The sequence below is a fragment of the Canis lupus genome, chromosome 7 (genome assembly GCF_048164855.1).
Source record: "Canis lupus baileyi chromosome 7, mCanLup2.hap1, whole genome shotgun sequence".
NCBI lineage: Eukaryota > Metazoa > Chordata > Mammalia > Carnivora > Canidae > Canis > Canis lupus.
The window spans coordinates 19,804,110-19,811,219 of NC_132844.1; the positions used below are offsets into that span (position 1 = coordinate 19,804,110).

Genomic DNA, 7,110 nt, shown 5'->3' on the forward strand with positions numbered 1-7,110 from the left:
TAAGTCATACTTACATCATTGCTGCAGTATGAATAAGAAATTGTAATCTCATTGTACTAAATATATCAATGAGAAAGTAACTTAATTGAATTCTATTATTTGCTGTGTCATTTACTAAGCAGAGCTATCTCTGCCATGTGGGCCATACAATATTTCATCATCTATCAGTAATTCAGTTCATACTCTATTCATGACACTAGACTAGTTGTTATTGAGAATGCTGAGATTAAAATTCTAGACCTTGCACTGGGCTGACAACTATCACACACGTTGTGGAGTATACAGATAAAGATCATAATCCTTAAACTATGACATGCCCATGTTTACAAAACACTAAATTGCTATGTGTCTTTTTGTTAGAAACTAATACAATTTTTTCCATTGGTAAGATAGAAAAATTAATACGGTAAATTTTATGATAAACATTTGGGATCTCCATTTGGTAGCCAAAAGCTTCTTTGGATCTGAAAAAAAAAAAAAAAAAAACAAGTATAATGTATTGAGTTCCCTTTTGACCTAGGATTGATGACAAATGGGGTGGGAACAAATTTGTTCATCTTGTGTCATATCAGCCTCTATGAATGTCTAATGACATAGGCATTAGATTCACATTAATATAACTTATGGTCCTGGCTATTATTTGCATACAGTAATGAGAAAGGCAGCTACAAATTTAAAAGCAACAGAAATCATTCCAGAAAAAGAAAGAGAACCAGAGTGAAAGAGTGAGAGCAAGAGGAAGAGAGGGGGATGGGAAAAGAGAGAGAGAGAGGAAGAGAGAGAAAGAGAAAGAGAGAGAGAGAGAAATGAGAAAGGTGTGTGGCTTTGGAAAGTTTCCTAGCATCTGGTCTTCAAATATTACCAAACATTTGAAGGACTAAAAAGCAGTACAGAACTCTACATCGGAAAAAGCTTCAAACTCATGAGTCAAACTAACTTGTGGCTCTAGTCTTAATCTTGCTGTCTACCATTTTAGTGAGCTTAGGCAAGTCACTCCAATTTTCCAGTCTAAAATCCTGTGTTGACATATTATAGACAAACACCAGAATAACAAAATTCCATACTTTCCAAACATCACATAATTCCACAAAGGTGTCTCTGGGAAGGGCATATGGCAAATTACTGGATGAAAGAAAGCTTTCCAAATGTATTACTAAAAAAGATTTAGTGTACACCCTGAACTGGCATGGTTAAAGAAGGCTAAAGTGAAAACTAAAATCTGCATGTAATTTAGAAAGACAGATAAGCTCAAAGATGAGATTTCAGGTCATGGAGATGGCATAGGAAAGGATAAACATGCTATTTAGTATTGTGAGGATAACTCCATTTTAGATGTGAGGTTTTATTGTATATTTATTCTGTATAATAGAGATCAGTTGAAAAAAATGAAAATTCTTGAAAATCACATTACAAATGGACTCTACTTTTGGGTAATGGGAAAGCCATATATATTCTAGAGAAAGCTATTGACACGATGAGATTATTGTATCACGTTTTCCTCTTTTTTTTTTTTTTTTTCTGTTTTCCTCTTGTTTGGAGGTGCTTTATTTCCTCCAGTAATTTTCTTCCAAACTGGTTACTATGTTGGAGCTAATGGTGGCATTAGAGAAGTTATTTTAGGAGAACATAATATAAACAAACAATGAAAAAGATGCAATTCTTGACTCCTAAGCACAAGTGGTTTATTTTAGGTATTAGAACAGAAAGATTTCACAGAATCTAAGAGATTATCAAGCAGAATCAAATTTTCCTACTTCTCAGAGCAGTGCAGATGGAGATAGGAGAACTGAAAGGAAACAAGAGTGTTAGATCCTGTCCCCTGGCTTTATACCCTCCCTTTCCCCTGGGTTGAATGGAAGTAGGAGGAAGGACTATTCTTTTTGTTGAGCAGTGGGCAAAGGGATTGGTCTTTGTTTTCTGGTGGGATCAAGAAAGGTCTGTAGAAGTACAGTGGAAGTGGTTTCACAGACAACCTTATTTTTCATGACAGTTTTGAGGAGTGGTCTGCTATTTTGAAGAATATTACACCATTTGTGTGTTTCTGATACTTTTCTCATGATTAGGCTCAGGTTATGTGGTGTTCTGTTTTGTTCTGTTTTAGGAGGAAAATTGCAGAAGTAAATACCATTCTCACCAAGTGATATTAAGCATCTATGTTATAGGATAGGACCACCAATTAATGGATTAGTAGTTCATCTTTTTTTTTGAATTTTTATATCATATTTTTAAAATTGTGATAAACTATATCTAAGATAAACCCCACTATTTTAATCATCTTTAAGTGTACCATCTAGTGGCATTAAGCACATCACATTGTTGTACAGACATTAGCACCATCCATCCTCAGAACTTTTCCGTCTTCCTAAATTGTAATACTTTACTGATTAAATACTAACTCCTCATTCTTCTTTCCATCCGACCCCTGGAAACTCCCATCCTACTTTCTTTTTCTAGGAATTGGGCTACTCTAGATATCTCAGTATTTCATCTTAATATAGCCATCAGTTTCTCCTTTCACATGCTAACCCCATAACCCACTTAATGAACCTCTTTCTGCCTAGTCCACAATCCCCACTCACTATTTTTTTTTTCCAGCTTCATTGAAGTATAGGACAAATGAAATTTTAAGACACTTAACTTGTACATTGTGATAATTTGATACATGTATACATTTGAAAGAATTCCTCTCATCTAATTAATTAAGACTTATAAACATATCTATCAAAAAAATAAATAAAATAAATAAATAAACATATCTATCACCTCACATATTTATCTCTTTTGAGTGTGTAAGAACATTTAAGTTCTCTCTTAGCAAATTCCATTATGCAACACAATATTTACCAACTACAGTTGCCATGTTACACGTTAGATCCTCTGACCTCATTCATCTTACAGCTGAAAGCTTATACCCTTTTATCAACTGCTCCCTATTTCTCCAACTCTCCAGCCCCTGACATTTACTATTCTACTCTCTGTTTCCATGATTTTGACTTTTTCTTTATATTTCACATATACAACCACCACCCAGTATTTCTCTTTCTCTGTCTGGCTTATTTCACTAAGCCCTATGCCCCTGGGTTCTGTGCATGGTGTCACAATGACAAGATTTCCTTCTTTCTTGTAGCTGAGTATTACTCCATTTTATAGACCACATCTTCTTTACCCATATATTTAATCATTGATGGGTGCTTAGGTTGTTTCTATATGTTGACTATTGTGAATAAGGTTGCAATGAATATGGAAGTGCAGATAGCTCTTTGATATCTTCATTCACTGTCCTTTACATTTAACTCTTCCTGCTGGATAAATAACTGAATTCAGCTATTCAGTTACTGGTTATTCTCACATAACAACTGGCAGAAAACAATAATATTGGACATTTAAAATTCCACAGTAAGCCACATGGAGAACCGCAAAAGTTTCACTTTTTTCCCTGACTACTCGTTTACATCTAATATTACAAAATTTGGGCAAAAAAAAGTCACTCCCTCAAAAAAGTTATTTCCTTACACTGATGATTATTTTAAAACTACATGTGTCCTGAAAATTAAATTAAGCGGGGGTTTATTAACAATTAATACTTACTGACTTCACTGCCAACTTAGTGACTTTCTCTTTTAAATCTTGACTGTATTGTGTTCACAGGAAACATAGGACTGAAAAATGCTTATGTATAGTAAACTTTTTCCCCTTCTCTTTTTTTCTCCTTTACTAAGATTTTGCTTAGCATTTATGCAAGTTTCTCCTTTTTATATGACCAAATTTTATTTCTTTAGATTTCAAAGCATACTGACCTATAATATACAGACTGAGTTTATGAAGCAAAATAAATGATTTGGACCTCAACTGTTTTCAATAAATTAGAAGCAAACTGAATTTTTATAATCTAATATTATACTATATTATAGTTTTTTTAATAATTGTGGCATACATACAATGATTGAGCACTTCTTTTATATATATATGTTAAATATTTTATGCTATTTTTATAAATTTATACAATATAAAATGATGTAATTAAAATATATTTGAACATAATTTTAAACACTTAAATATGAACAATTATACTGTGAAAAATGTACATAAACGTATTCTCCTACCACTTGAAAATATAAAGTTAAAATCTCATAAATAAGGTTTTATCTACATATGAGAAATGAAGTATGATATTCTCATGTTAGTGTATTCATATGACCAATACATTTTGTTCCTTGTCAAAAACTTATTTTTATATTTACTTTGGAGAGAGGTGCAAATAATTGTTGTATATTTACTTATTTAAACAAATATACCAAAGAATCATGCAGTGCTACCAGCATTGGATGCAATCCTGGGCCACAAATCTACACACCCCTTTGCAACTGGTCCTGGGATAATAGAACCTTTCATTACACCTTTAGTGTTTACTATGAACCCTGTATTATCTTTAAAAAAAATACAAGCAACAACAACAACAAAAATATCTTTTCTCCAGTATGATTTTCATTATGGAATTATCACTGCTGGATGTACCTTCTTTCTGAGCTCTGGTTTGCCTTTCTTCACTGTGGCCATTACCATGACATCCACACCAGCAGCAAGAACTCTTTACTATCCTCCTTTGATCCCCTTCACAGAGATAATAAACAGATTTTTGGTTTCCATATTGTCAGCACAGTTGATCACAGCTCTTACCAGAAAAGACAGACAAATCCAGAATTTTGCACACGAGGACCCACCATGTCCTTGCTCAGACATGTTGAATAGAGGAAAGGGACAGAAAAAAGCTGTACCCCTTTTTTTAAATGAACGTATTAGTCATTGAAGTAAAATTAAGTACCACATTTCTGTAGCAAATATTTTTGCCTTTTTTGATCTGTCAGTAAAATCTAGAGAAATTCAAGTTATTTATTTTATAACTTATAACAAGTACATATGACTTTTTTGCAAAGTTATTTGAGACTTTTAGGTAAAATATGCTACAAATTGCTGTTTATCAATCAATATTATGACATTTTTAAGATTAAGATTCATCATGAAATTAGAGGAACTTTAAATGGAAAGGAATTCAGATAAATATTCTTTTTTAAATTATTTCTTTTATCATGCTAAGTGTGCTCTTTAATCTCCATCCCCTATTTTACTCCCCCCCCCCACCTCTGCTCACTTTTCCTCTGGTAACCATCAGATATCACCATATATGGGAGATTTAAAAAAAAACGGAAGCTACAGAGGATATTTTCCTTAAAAACTAAGAGATGTAAATGGCAGATTCCATTAAAATGGCTTTGCTTCCCAAAGCCGACAGGCATACACACAGGATAGAGACATACAAACAACACACAGACAAACATGTTGAAAAAGATAATTAGTGGAATTTGGGTAGCAAATCTTTACAAGGAGCTAAAAGAAAAAAGAGCCAGTCTGAATTGTAACTAGAAGGTTACAAAGAATTTGCAAATAAGATATCTTTTGAGGTTTAAACAGGTAGATCAAGACATAATCAACCTGGACAGGAATGGACAACCTATCTTAGAAAGACAAAGATTCTCTCAGAAGAGCAAGCCTTGAATGAATCCTGATTGCATGAATTCACACATCCAACAAAATATCAATATCAATCAGAAGGAGCGTAGGTTAAGCATGAAAAATAAAACAAGCAGAGTTCAGTGTCAAATATAATCACTATCCATCCAAGGACAACCCAAGGAAGTGGGTGCCATAGGCCAAAGCCTTTTCCTGTCCAGTTTTAACAGTGCAGCTCCATCTAATTCCATCAGCTATTCAAATCTTATAATTAACTCTGTTTTTGTTGTTGTTTTGTGTGTGTGTGTGTGTGTGAGATATCACATTCACCAAGCCATCTTCTGACAGAGCTGTATTTTCACATTGAAGTATCTGAAGAATAGAATACCCAGCCCAGGGATTCAAATAGTATGTCATCTAGCCCATTGTATTTCTAACTATGAATGAACAGCCTCCTAGTTGGGAGTCTGACAATTCATGTATACTATCCAAAGGCAAAAATGTGTTGGCCATAGGACTCAAATGTCTAATACCTCAACAATTAAAGTTTATTCCACCAAATAGTAAAATTTGAATGTTTAACTTCAGAATTGTAGAGTTCATTAATATGAACTAATACTGGATGCTGACCAATCAAGTTTTGGAGTTTGTAAAAATTAGGACAGTTTCTGGATTACCTCATAAATTCATGATCCAAGGAATCCAAAGTGAAACTGAGCTAGCTACAGTTTCCCCAGTATTACCATATTAATCATAGGGATTATCTATACTCTGAACTATCTAGAATGTACTTTTCCAGGAATGATTTGACAAAGCAGGTATTGTGATTTACATTTGATACATGAAAGAACTGAGGTGTAGTAAAATTATAGAACTTTTTTTTCAAGCTGAAACAATTAATAAGTGGAGCTAGAACTGGAACTAGGTCCTTGTAGTTATGGATAGCAAACTTAAGTGACTACAAAGGTAGTTAATGAATAAAGAAGATACAATGAGGTCTGCTTAAACCTGTGTAAGTTATAAACTTGTAACAACATAGGTTGCCAGTGTCCCACAAAAAGTCAAATATTCTAATTTTATGTGAAATCTCTTGATTTGGAAATATTGTTATCTAATTTGAAGATAAGTTTTGGGTACTATAAGCTGAATAAAAGACTTACACATAAGCTCATTTGGGGTATGGAACATCAACTTGTGGCCTATGAGCTAACGTAAATACTTCTGTTATTTATAGTCAAAAGATTTTTCTAAATTCTGGAAAAATAATTATGAGTCTGAAATGATATTCTCTGATGAGTGCTAATATTCTAGGCTACAGTGCTGATCTTATGTATATGATTTAGGAGGCATAACAAGTGTGATTTTTTTTTTTTTTTGTAAAAAATTTGTATGGATATATCCTACCTCTTTTGAGCAAGAGACTTCAGATGTATTTGAAAGCAATTAGAATTTTTCTAAAGAAGTAGTTACCTGGTATTTCACCATAAGAACAAGTGATTAAAATATTATTTGAAATTATAAAAAAAATAAGCCAAGACTTTGATGATTTAGAACTTTTATCACAGTAATTACCTATAACACAGAATCCTATATCAGAACATG

General features: G+C 33.1%; 1 pseudogene; it reads right to left on the reverse strand.

Moving 5' to 3' along the window:
• Positions 1 to 4,302: 4,302 nt before the first annotated feature.
• LOC140636243 (large ribosomal subunit protein uL14-like) lies at positions 4,303 to 4,740 on the reverse strand (annotated as a pseudogene).
• Between the last annotated feature and the right edge of the window lie 2,370 nt (positions 4,741 to 7,110).